Source organism: Mastigoproctus giganteus, chromosome 6 (assembly GCF_048544385.1).
Source record: "Mastigoproctus giganteus isolate SK-2022 chromosome 6, ASM4854438v1, whole genome shotgun sequence".
Lineage (NCBI taxonomy): Eukaryota > Metazoa > Arthropoda > Arachnida > Uropygi > Thelyphonidae > Mastigoproctus > Mastigoproctus giganteus.
Genome location: NC_143580.1, coordinates 196,908,516 through 196,920,734, shown reverse-complemented (window position 1 = coordinate 196,920,734; position 12,219 = coordinate 196,908,516). Strand labels below are relative to the sequence as shown.

At 34.2% G+C, this 12,219-nt stretch overlaps 1 protein-coding gene across 3 annotated transcripts in view; it reads left to right on the top strand.

Moving 5' to 3' along the window:
* Positions 1-11,361: 11,361 nt before the first annotated feature.
* LOC150084856 (muscle-specific protein 300 kDa-like) overlaps positions 11,362-12,219 on the top strand; it is a 1,257,473-nt gene continuing 1,256,615 nt past the window's right edge. For all 3 annotated transcript variants that reach the window (XM_090376651.1, XM_090376652.1, XM_090376650.1), the window contains exon 1: positions 11,362-11,491. The gene's annotated coding sequence lies outside the window, so the exon portion shown is untranslated. The remainder of the gene's footprint in view (positions 11,492-12,219) is intronic.

The following is a 12,219-nucleotide window of genomic DNA, read 5'->3' as shown; positions in this document are numbered from 1 at the left end:
ACCGGGATTCAAGCCCCTAACTGCTAAATATGGTCGATCTGCCAATCCGCACTGGACCAGTGTGGCAGATTATGGTGCATTTCCTTCAACATGAATTGTTGAGGAGGCTTCCATCCTGCAGTGGGTTGATAATGGCTGCAGTTTTTGTCTGCAGTAGCCAATGAGAAAAACTTTACATTAAGAGACTTTTGGAAATCTTACAATATTTATCATGCTATCTTAAACTTTAATAAGGCCTGGGTGGAAATTACTAAAATCTGTTTAAATGTCTCATGGAAGAAAATATGCCCATGGCACGTAAAAGGCTTAGAAGGATTTGAAAAAGATGATTCATATGAAGAGGTTACAGATAAGATTGTAAAGGTCACAGAGATGCTTCAGTTGGAGGTTGATGCCAAAGATGTGGAGGAGTTAATAGAGGAAGAAGAGAAGGAATTATCTAACGAAGAACTTATTGACTTGCAGGCAGTGATAGTGAAAGAAGAAAATGCTGACGAAACTCAAGATGAACCAAATGAGAAGCCGAGACGCTTTATCACCAGAGAGATACGATTAACATTTGTATTGATGATTTATTGTGAACTCCACTGACCTGGTGGTCATTCCGGAGTATAAACAAGAACATTTAGATGGTATTTCGTGAAATTGCATCAGCAATGGCTAAGTTTGGGAAGATGGATCCTGACAGCAAATGATTCTTAAAAGTTAACAGAGGAGTGAATGATATGCTTGCCTGCTGCAAAGAAATCTACGATGAAAATAAAAAAGCCACCGTCTAGTCATTAATATGTTCTTTCATAAGGTTGAGTGGCCGACTCCTTCTAAATCCCCTCAACATTCATAATGGCATACTTATCAGCTGATGACATTGATTCTGTCAGCGATGCTCGAGAGGTAAAACTTACTGACGTTATGCCTGTCTCCTCTCTTTTTTTGTAATTTTATAATTTTGATATTTTTTTAAATTGCATGCTTTTGTAATTTTTCCTGCACATGAGATAAAAAACTGAATAAATACAATAAATAATTCTATTTACATGTTTGTCGAACATTTCTCTTTTTTGATTCAATGAATTCAGCAGACACAGTTGCGAATGCTGCACAAGCATGGGGGAATTCCGATACGTAAAATCAGACTTATGTAGAGTTCCGCAGAATGCAACCCTTACATAAGTCAGGGAGTTCCTGTATATATATATATATATATATATATTAAATTATAAAGACCCTAAGGGTCTTTATATTTTCATGGGAATGCTTATGCTCAGAGTGAAAGGTGAAGATAAAAGGTGAACATAATTGTAGCTAAAGTACCATTTAGCTACAATTATGTTATTAAGACAGTAAAGGTAACTTTTTATCCAAGAAAATAGTGGGTTTCTAAATCCATACGTATGAGTTAATTGTGATTAACTGAGTTAAATGCATGGAATAAATCACACAAGATAGAAACTTGTTCCAACAGTCAATCTCTCTCGGCTGAAAGCAAATTTCCACACATCTCTTCTGCAACCATCCTTTTTTTCATTTTAAATTTTATTTCCCTTATGTGTGATGTCTGAGCAAGAGGAAGGATGCCATCAGCATTTAGTTTAATCAATCCATTTAAAGCTTTAAACACCAATCAATCTCCTTGCAGGTGTCTAGTTTCTGGATGCTGCTATTTGCAGAACTGAAGTTTTTTCTTGGTAATAGTACCCTTTCGTTCCCTTCACTAATCTTACTGCTCTTCTCTGAATCCATTCCAACAGATCCACATCTTTCTTAAAATGAGGTTTCCATCTTGTATGCAGTGTTCATTATACAAAGTTAGTATTATCATCTCCTTATCCTCGCTGACTGAATTCCTGTATCATTTAACAAAACTCCATGTGCTTCCTTGACATCCATCTACACTTCTTAGAGAACTTCTTGTCTGACTGCTATTACCCATATGCAGTACCTTGCTTTTGTGAATGTTGGCACATTATAGGCCTAGTTGCTGATGTGCCATTAAAACCCAAACAAACAAACAAGCATTTGTAAATGTTAAACTTCAGTTGCCACTTCTCAGCCCATTTGCTTAATTTTTTTCGTATCTTGTTGCAGTAGCATACCTTGATTTCTGGCATTAACCACCCTGCCAACATTTTTATCATCTGAAAATTTAGACATTAAGCCTGATGCCTTCATTAGATAAATTGATATGTATTGAAAAGAATAATGGGCCCAGGATTTAACCAAAAACTATATTAAGGGATAATAAGGTATAAATAAATGCAAAAACTTTACAACAAAGTATTTAATCAAGTATCTTAGCCAATTAATAATTCAAATAATTTAGTCTTCCAGTGGTTATACACAATAGGAATTTGATGTCATTTGTTAGAAAAGTTAACAAAAAAAAATATAAATAAATAATAAATATATATATATATATATTTTTTTTTTTTAACAAAATATATATTTTTTTGTTAACATAATATAACATAACTTTTTTCATAACAGTTTTAGTTCAGATGCGAAAAATTGCATTTGCAATGGCCAATTACTCTAAATTTTCTGTACTGACCAGTAATCTATGAGGGAAATTTAATATTCAGAAAGTCTCTGGATTATTAAATTAAAAGTTTTTTTTTTTTATTTTTTTTTTCCCAGTCCAAATTGTCTGCAAACTAATCTGAAACTGAGAATTTTTAAGACTGTTTTAGGAACACCACCCCAGATGTAGAAATGGTATTTCAGGAAGGCAGGCTGATTTGAAATGAGTTTTGGTTTCAGATTGTAGGCAAAATATAGATTATTTATTTTAATTTGAGTTTGAAGAAAGTAATGTTGTTTAATATTAACCAGAAATACCAAAGAAAAAAATATATTTGTGTACTGCTTGGTAAGCAATATTAAAACCACAGGAAATCATATTTATTTCAAGGTATGAGAAGCTAAAAAGTCAAGTTGTCAAAGTAGCAAATTCTCTACTAGCTGTCCTTGAACGCCACTACAGAAGTGCACTTCAAGAATTTCAGAAATGGTTAGCCATATACACTGACAAGATTGCTTGGTGTAATCCTGATCTTGCTGGTGATCGTTTTAGTCTTGAAGCAAAGATGGCTGCTCTTCAGGTAAAACATTTATCTAATTATTGCCTTTTATTACTTGTTGCAATCTTTTTAACTACTTATTGCCTTTTTTTTTTACTAAAAAATATTGATTGCTACATGCAGTTTGGCATGCTTGTTCATGGATCTTTTTTTGCCATGCTCACTTTAAAGATTAATTCTTGATTTATTTTCTTTCTTTCTTTTTTTTTTTTTTTAGTTATTATACTTTCAGATTAGATTCACAGAATTTTGTTTTGCTTTATTACCAGACTTAACAAAGATAAATTGACAATCTTTTTGTAGGAGCTGGAAGGATGTTTGGATCAGGGAGAAGTAAAAAAAACACAATTAGAAATGACTACTGGAGCTGTGTTACAGGTCATGACTCCAGAATGGCATCAAGGGATACAGGTGGAAACAGACCAAGTAACAGCTGAATGGCAAGCTTTTAAAAATAATGTTACTTCTACTAAAAATGATCTTCAGAGGTCATTAGATTTGTGGCAGAAATATGAAGATGCTCTTGATGCTTTAAGTTCATGGATGAAAGATATGGAAGCTAAGGTGAAAAGTGAGACTTCACAGCAAATGGAACTTGAAGCTCTTCAACAACAGCTAGAAGTTATAAAGGTAATATAACTATAATTAATTTCTTTCATTCATAATCTTATATTTCAAGAATAGTATGAATTGTATAAGAATTTATACACAATTTTATTTACTGATCAAGTTAAGTATATACAGTAATACCCCGAAGTTACGCGATAGGTGGGTCCGACGAAAATCGTGTAAGTCGAATTCGCGTAAGTCGGGGTGCAACTTTGCATATAAATACATATAAATTTTACTTAATTGGGACCAAGGACTAACAAAAACACTAGTTTAGAAGAAAAATATTAATAAAATTGCAGTTCTTTATACATATTAATACAAAATATGTATTAGAAAAACAAATGACTTACGTTAAAAAGTTATTTCGATGTCGATGGCTTCATAAAATCTAACAAATTCGTCTGACGACACAGCGCCTTCTTTTTTTTCACGCAGAATTTCTTCGTAGCAAGCTAATAATTTTTTTATTCCTTGCTTTGTAGCTATAACGCGTTCTTCGTTGGAGTCTATGTTATTTTTAAGCCCTTTACAATTGAGCCCTTTTCAATTTTGAAACTGTCAAGTTTGCAATTGTCATGTGCTTTTCGCCGTTGCTTCATTTAGGCCTGTAGCACGTGCAATATCACATGGTCTTTCATTTCGCTCAAAGCGTTTCACAATTTCATATTTTTTCTCTATCGACAGAGGCGGACTGGCCATAAGCCTTACCGGGGAAACCCCGGTGGGCCGGTGTGATTTTGGCCATAAACCATAGTATGAGGCCACTATAAATTTTCCCGGGTAAGAATTTTTGACCCAGTCCGCCTCTGTTTATCGATAATTGCTTTTCTTTTTCTCTCTGAATCTGCAGTGTCTTCACCAGGACGCTTCCTTTTCACACCTTTTAATTAAGTATTTTACTCATTTTTAGGGAATAAAGCACAATTACAAAACGAGGAGGCATGCTTGATACGCATAAACAAAGCTGCGCGCATGTAGCAACTGAATAAAAAACACCATAAAGGCACTATTAACATACACTATTAACACCTCACATTTCTAGGGGTTACTACCATAAAACAATAAAAATCCAGTTGCGTTTCTGCTAGTGAAATCTGTTATAAACTAGTAGTAAACTCGATCTAATTGCATTTGCGATTATACCGATAGCTGGAATTGTGTTGGTTTTTATGTTATTATGGTGAAATGTGTTTCCCCTTCACTGATATAAAAAACATAAAAGCAGCAAAGTTGAATTTTGTTCATCTTTCGCTCTCATTCTCCGCCGTCGCACCGTATATCGATAACATATGAAAAACGACCTTGAAGATAGTGGGCAGCAGCGTTGCCAAACGAAAAAATCAAGAACCGCGTAACTCCGAGTTCGCGTAAGTCGGGGTAGCGTAAGTCGGGGTATTACTGTACATTACATTAGCACCACAGATTCTGAATTTTTCTTTTAATGTGCTTATTTGTTTTAACAAAACAAGTGTGAAAATTGCAAAAAAAACTTTAGATTTCCCACTTGAAATTGGTATTTAAGAGAATTATCTGGATATCGTGAAAGAAAAACAGAGTTTAATATCTAGTGCCCAGTGATAAGCCACTAGATTAAGAAATAACTTTTGAAATAATTTAGAAATCACTCTACCATCATTCCACTTTCTGTGTATATTTTTCATTTAAAGATGTTGCTTTCTTGCATTGTCACATAATTGAAAGGAAAGAATCATCAGGATTTGGTACCTGATATAACTATACATTATATAGACACTACTAGACTAAGCATTATTCTGAAGCAAAGCAAGCTACACTAAATTAAGTAATTAATGATTTTTTAACTGATGATTTTGGAAATAACATATTTCCTTATTTCCACATATTTCCTGCTTATTTTATGTAATTATACCAGATTTTTATTAGTATTTTTGTTCCCAATCCTGTTCGATTATTAAAAACCAATTTTTTTTTTTCTTGGCACATATTTTTCAAAACCAGGGCATTTACCAGAATGCTCCCTCTGGGCTATGGTAAGGTTAACATGATCACAGCTTGCATGATGTATTTACATGCTAGGTAGTTTTTCCATCCCCCAGTATGAAAAATCATGTGACTTTGAGAACCATTTTCTTCCATTGTGCTGGATTCCATTGTACTTAAATATTTAGCCATGTTAAGCTTCTAATATTTTATAAAATTTATCAAAATTATTTTTCTTTGGTTTCTGTGTTGTCATGCAACATTTGAAGACTGACTAATTTGGCCACGGTGAGAAGAAAGCTAAAAATATCTCTACCCTCCCTAGTCATTGCCAAAGTATATAATTATAGATAAATTAAAATGATGAAACTAATATTAAACATTACTGTTGTTCCCTTTCTTATTTTCCTCCCATTTACAGTCTTTAGTGGATTTCTTATTTTAAATTTACTGCATTCTTTTTCATGTGTCCTGCCATCTTACACTTTTTTGGTCAGCTAGTTTATAATTGCATTCTTGTGATATTTCACTTTAGCTATTCTCCTCTATGACTTTATATTATTTTATTTTCTATTTTACTTAAATATTTAGCAATGTTAAGCTTCTAATATTTTATAAAATTTATCAAAATTATTTTCCTTTGGTTTCTGTGCTGTTCTGTTCTACATCTACTGATAATACTAGCTTTTGCCATTTTCATTATCTGTAATTTATATATATATATATATATATATATATAAACTATAATTAATGCCTCCCTTCTTTTTCGATATATATCACATTGAAAGCATGATAATTATCCTGATTCCTCCTATCACACCATTTTATTTGTGTAAAACTGCCATAAATGTGGGACTAACGATATTAAACAAACACAACCTTGCCATTTGTTGCATGAGTATAGAACCATGCCAAAAAGATCCACAAGTTAGATCAGAATGTGTATATGTGTGTGACATTATGCTGAGACACAATAGGAGGGATTATATGCCTTGTGGATTAACTCAAGATATAAGGGAATTTGCAGGGTTCAAGGGGAAAATTTTTATCAGCATGGCCCACACTTGTAGGTAGCATTAATCTTCATTTGAACAAAGGTGGTACGAAGATTTTTGCACCACCTTTGTTCGTTTATCATTAAGGATACTTTAAGAGTTCAAGAACTACTAGTTAGGGAGGCACAAAGGGTAATGTAAATATGTGTTTATCTGATGATATAGGTCAAAGTAATGCTTGCACTCATAGCAAGAATTCCTGGTTTTTGCTGAAAGCAAGCTTATATAGCATCAGCCAAAAAAAAAAAAAAAGAAAGAAAAAAAAAAGCACCGTTCACCCATCCATACCCTCTAAGAATTTGTCTAGTTCTTCCTTGAATTTATTCAACCCATCCACTTCCACAACAACAGATGGAAGTGGATGAGTTGTTCCCTTCACCAATCTGGTTGTCCTTCTCTGCACCTGTTCCAACAGATCTACATACATCCTAAAATGAGGGCTCCACACCTGTATGCAGTACTCAAGATGCAGCCCAAACAAGGCCTTATATAAATGGATAATCACCTTATCCCTGCTAGCAAAGTTTCTGTATATCATTGACAAAATGCCATGAGCTATCCTGGCAGCATGTCGGGACTGCTCAGAGAATTTCATGTCTGACTGCATATTCTTTGCCATTGGCTTCTCATAATCTGCTTTAGCTTGCCAAACCTCCTTTGCAACTTGATTACAGAATAATTTATATCTACCATAGGCTTCTGTATAACCTGATAATTTATATGTAACCCATGCACTTTTCTTCTCTACCACATGTCTCAATAGTTCATCTGACATCCACTTAGTCTAAGCCTTAAACGGTATTTCTTTGTTGGTATGAAAAGACTAGTAGCTTCTTAGATTACTTTCCTGAATACTTCCCATTTAGAATTTGCAGTTAGTAATGTCATCAGTTGGTCCTGTGCCGATAGTTATGTCTTTAATTTGGACATAACTTTAATAAGTTATGTCCAAATTAGTACACAGTAATCATTGCCACCCTGTCGGTGTTTTACCTGCAGATTCTTGATAGGAATCTGAAGAATCACTGCTGATAATCACATCAAGAGTATTGCTTTCTCTTGTTGCCTCTCTAATGGGCTGCTGTAGGAAACAGTCATCCAAAAAATCCACAAAAGTCTTGGTAGTATAAGTGATCAACCAACAAATTTCAGTTAACATCTGGAAAGTTAAAATCCCCCATTATGAGACATTATGATTTACTGGCCCATTCTATTTCCCTCTATACTCATCAGAATTGTTCGGTCTATGACATACTTCTACTCTCAATTTTGTTTTCCCAGGGCTTATATCACACCAAACTAACTCAGTATTTCACTCGTCACCCAAGTCAACTGGATACACTGCCTTAGATTTAATATTCTTCTTAACTAAGAGCATAACCACATCACCTCTCCTGTCCTGTTGGTTCTTCTTGTATACATTGTACTACCCATATCCAACTTCAGAATTACTTATGTCTGAATGGCATAACGTCCCTACTATTCCTACAATATCTGCATATGACGACTTAATCAGCACTTCAAATTCATAAAATTTATTTTCAGTGCTCCTTGCATTAGTGTACATGCAAGTATACATACACATGTGATTACTCTTAGTTACCCTAATGCAGCCCATGTATTCATTTGTTCCACGATGACCCGTGCGTGGTTATGTGGGTCGGAAAACTGCTAGATTGGGGGGGGGGGTTCAAGGACTAATAGATTAACAGTAGCCACTGGCAGAGGTGAAAGTGATTCTTGCACTGCTTCTATTGGAATGAGCAGCAGCCTGGAAAATAAGATGCAGGATATTTCAGAGACTGCTGGGAATCATTGGGGTACAAGTAAACACATGGGTTGTGTTAGGGTAGCTAAGAAAAAGAACAGGTGCATATATACTTGCGTGTACACCAATGCTAGGAGTTTGGTAAATAAATTTGATGAATTTGAGGTATTGCTCAAAACATCAAAGGCAGATATTGTTGGGATTTCAGAGACGTGGTGTCACACAGATATAAGGAATGCAGAACTGGAATTTGGGGAGTATAATATCTACAGAAAGGATAGACAGGATAGGAAGGGAGGAGGGGTTATGCCATTAGTTAAGAAATACATAAAACCCAAGGAAGTGAAACCAGTCGACATTGCTGGACAGTGCAGCGTCGAGTCAGTTTGGTGTGACATAAGCATTGGGAGATCAAAATTGAGAGTAGGAGTGTGCTATAGGCCTAATGACTCTGATGAGTATAATAAGAAACTGTACAGGGAAATAGAGTGGGCCGGTAAATCAGAGAGTCTTATAATGGGGGATTTTAATTTCCCAGATATTGACTGGAATTTGGGGGCTGGTCACTCACACACTAGCAAGGCTTTTGTGGATTTATTGGATGATTGTTTTCTACATAAGCATGTTCGGGAGGCAACTAGAGGGAGTAATACTCTTGATTTGATTATCAGTAGTGATTCTTCATGCATTAAGAATCTGCAGATAGAGGAACCACTAGGTGGCAGTGATTACAGTGTGCTGAAGTGGGATTTACTCAAAGAGGTAACTATCATTAGGGGTAAAGGGAAGGGTTATTGCTTTCATAAAGGCGACTACGATGGATTGAGACAGTATTTAAATTCTATACAGTGGGACCAACTGATGATGTTACCAACAGGAAATTCAAAATGGGAAGCATTCAAAGAACTTATCTTGGAAGCTACTAGGCTTTACATACCAACTAAGAAATATTGTTCAAGGTTTAGGCCTAAATGGATGTCAGATGAACTAATGAGACATATGGCAGAGAAGAAAAATGCATGGATACATGCAAATTAACATGTGACACAGAAGCCTATGATAGATACAAGTTGATCTGTAACCAAGTTACAAAGGAGGTTAGGCAGGCGAAGGCAGATTACAAGAAATCTTTGGCAAGGGATTCAAAGAAAACAGCAAAGAGTTCTTTACTTATGTAAACTGTAGAAGGAAGGGGATGAATCAGATTGGTCCACTTGAGATCAGTGCTGACTAGCTCAGAGCTAGAGCTTTTGATGGACTTTAAATGAAACAGTTGATGAAAGATAGCTTTACTATATAGATGTCTGTGGAAGAAATGGCAGCTTGAATGTTATGGAACCTTTTAGAGCATTTTTGAATTTGTTTTTTTATTGACTTATTAGATTGACTTTTTTAGTAGGAAAAATTATAGATGTATTGACTAAGAGTGAATATAACCTTTTGGATAAATATAATGCAAATGCAAAAATTCTAAAAATGCCAAAAATGCTCTAAAAAGGGGAAATTCATTGACAGAACTCTCTTGTCAGGGGCCATAATTTTGTTCATTGGATTACTGATGATCTAATGTTAATCTAGCAAACAGAATCATGGTTCTTGATAAGACCAAGAAAAATACAATGATTTTGTCCATTTTTTTTTTATTTTTATTAGAATTTACTAATGCTGAAGGTGCAAAATTTGTTTTGCACTTTTGAGCATTATAAAAATTTAATATATAGATATTTTCTATATATTTCTTTATGTTATCATTTATATTCAAATTCATTCTTCAGGAATCTGTATTCTACCTAGCATAACCTGCTTGTGCAATTCATCTCACTATCAGCTTTGTAAACCTCCTGCTGTATATTATCATTGATTCTAACAGAGTTTCAAGATATTGTTTCAACTCAATCTCTGTTGGCACCCTTTCTAATTTCACTCACTCACACAAGCACACAAAATAAGGTTATCAGAAGTGCTTTATTAGGCTCGAGGGATTCTCTTGGATTGAAAAAGCTAGCGTATTGCCAATCCATAAAGATGGTTCAAAAACAAACTGTGGACCAGTCAATCTGAATTTTTTAGTAGGAAAAATTATAGAGGTATTGATTAAGAGTGCAATACAGGGTCATCTAGATATGAATGATTTTCTCAAGTATAGATAGCGTGATTATGTAAAGAAAAAATCTTGTTTAACTGAGTTGATAAACTGTTATGACAGCATCACTCCTGAGTTGAGCTCAGAAAGCATTGTTTAAAAATAAAAAAGAAATGTGTGAGTATTAGGAAAGTGATTAAAGACCAGTGTCAAACAGACTGTTTCAGAATAACTTTGATTGGATTTAGGGAATGGTCAGATAAGTCATCACTGTGTTTTAATTCTGCAAAATGCCTCACCCCACTAACACATTTTGCTCTCCTGAGGTGAGGTCCCTCATCTCAAGCTGAATAATAAAATATAAGGTTTTATATTTGGGAAAAACAAATTCAAAATAACAAAAATAATATAAAATACACTGGAAGGGGACTGAATTAAAAATGGAAAAGGAAAAAAAAGGATTACAGTATAGTTTTTGCATCCTTTCCTGTTGAGTCTTATTATTTCCATATTAACTGTTTTTTGTTTTCCATTGTTATTCAGGACATCTGAATGACTTGTGTTGCTGTTTTCAGTTTCCTTTGTTTATAATACTTTTTTAATAAAAATAAATCAGTCCATGATGTTTCATTTCAGTGTAGTATTTTGAAATTCAGAGCCAGGCATCCTGTTGTCCTCACCTTATGTTATCATTATAAATAATTATGAGTCATCAGTCATTATAAGTTAAATAATTACCAGATATAATGCTGTTCCTTTGTTTTTTTTTTCCTAAATTAGGGTCTTAAAGAAGAAGTAAGTTCTCATAAAAAGATGTTAGATGATTTACTAGCTTTAACAGAAGAAATTGTCAAAGTGAGTCCTGAAAGCAAGGGTTAAATCCCAGGTATCACAACTGAACACAAGATTTCAGGGGCTAGAAAGGGCACTTCAGGTATTTAAATTTTTCAATGCTTATGATAATATCATAATTTTAAAATTATTTCATGAAAGAACAAAATATTAAATAATGTGATTAAAAATTCTAAATAAGCTTGGTATCACAATTTGATGTTGTTTGCTCATCTGTTGGATAAAAGAGTTAATCATATAGAGATTAATGCTTAATGTGGAATAGAGGTTAATGAATAAAGAGTAAGACAGAGAAGCATGAAGAATTAAAGAAGCATTTGAAGCTACAGAACATGGGTTTCCACATGAAAGTCCATTGACAGTTTGGTTTATCAAGGCTAATGCATTTTCTAGTTCAATGGTTGCTGGAGAATGACAGCTCATTGGCCTACACACTCTCATGTAAACAGTTGCAAGGCTTTTGTGAAATATTTCTTTTATTTTGCCAGCTGGCTAAGTTAACAGAAGCTTAGCTAATTAAGGTGCTGTACTTGATTCTTTGCAGTTTTTCAGTCAGGATTGAACTGACAGGATTCCCAACTTGAAAGAAATATTTAAGGTGGATCCTAATGATAAATGAACTGTATTATAATAACTCAGTCTAACTTTTCTTTTCTGAAACCTAAAGGATTTCAGAAAAGAAAAGATTTATATAAAAGAACAAGACATTTCAAAAGGATATAACAAGATCCGAAGTCATTCATTGTTGAGGGAGATATCATGAAGTTATTACTAGTACTGGCAAAATTATGCAAGGAGGCAATTCTCGTA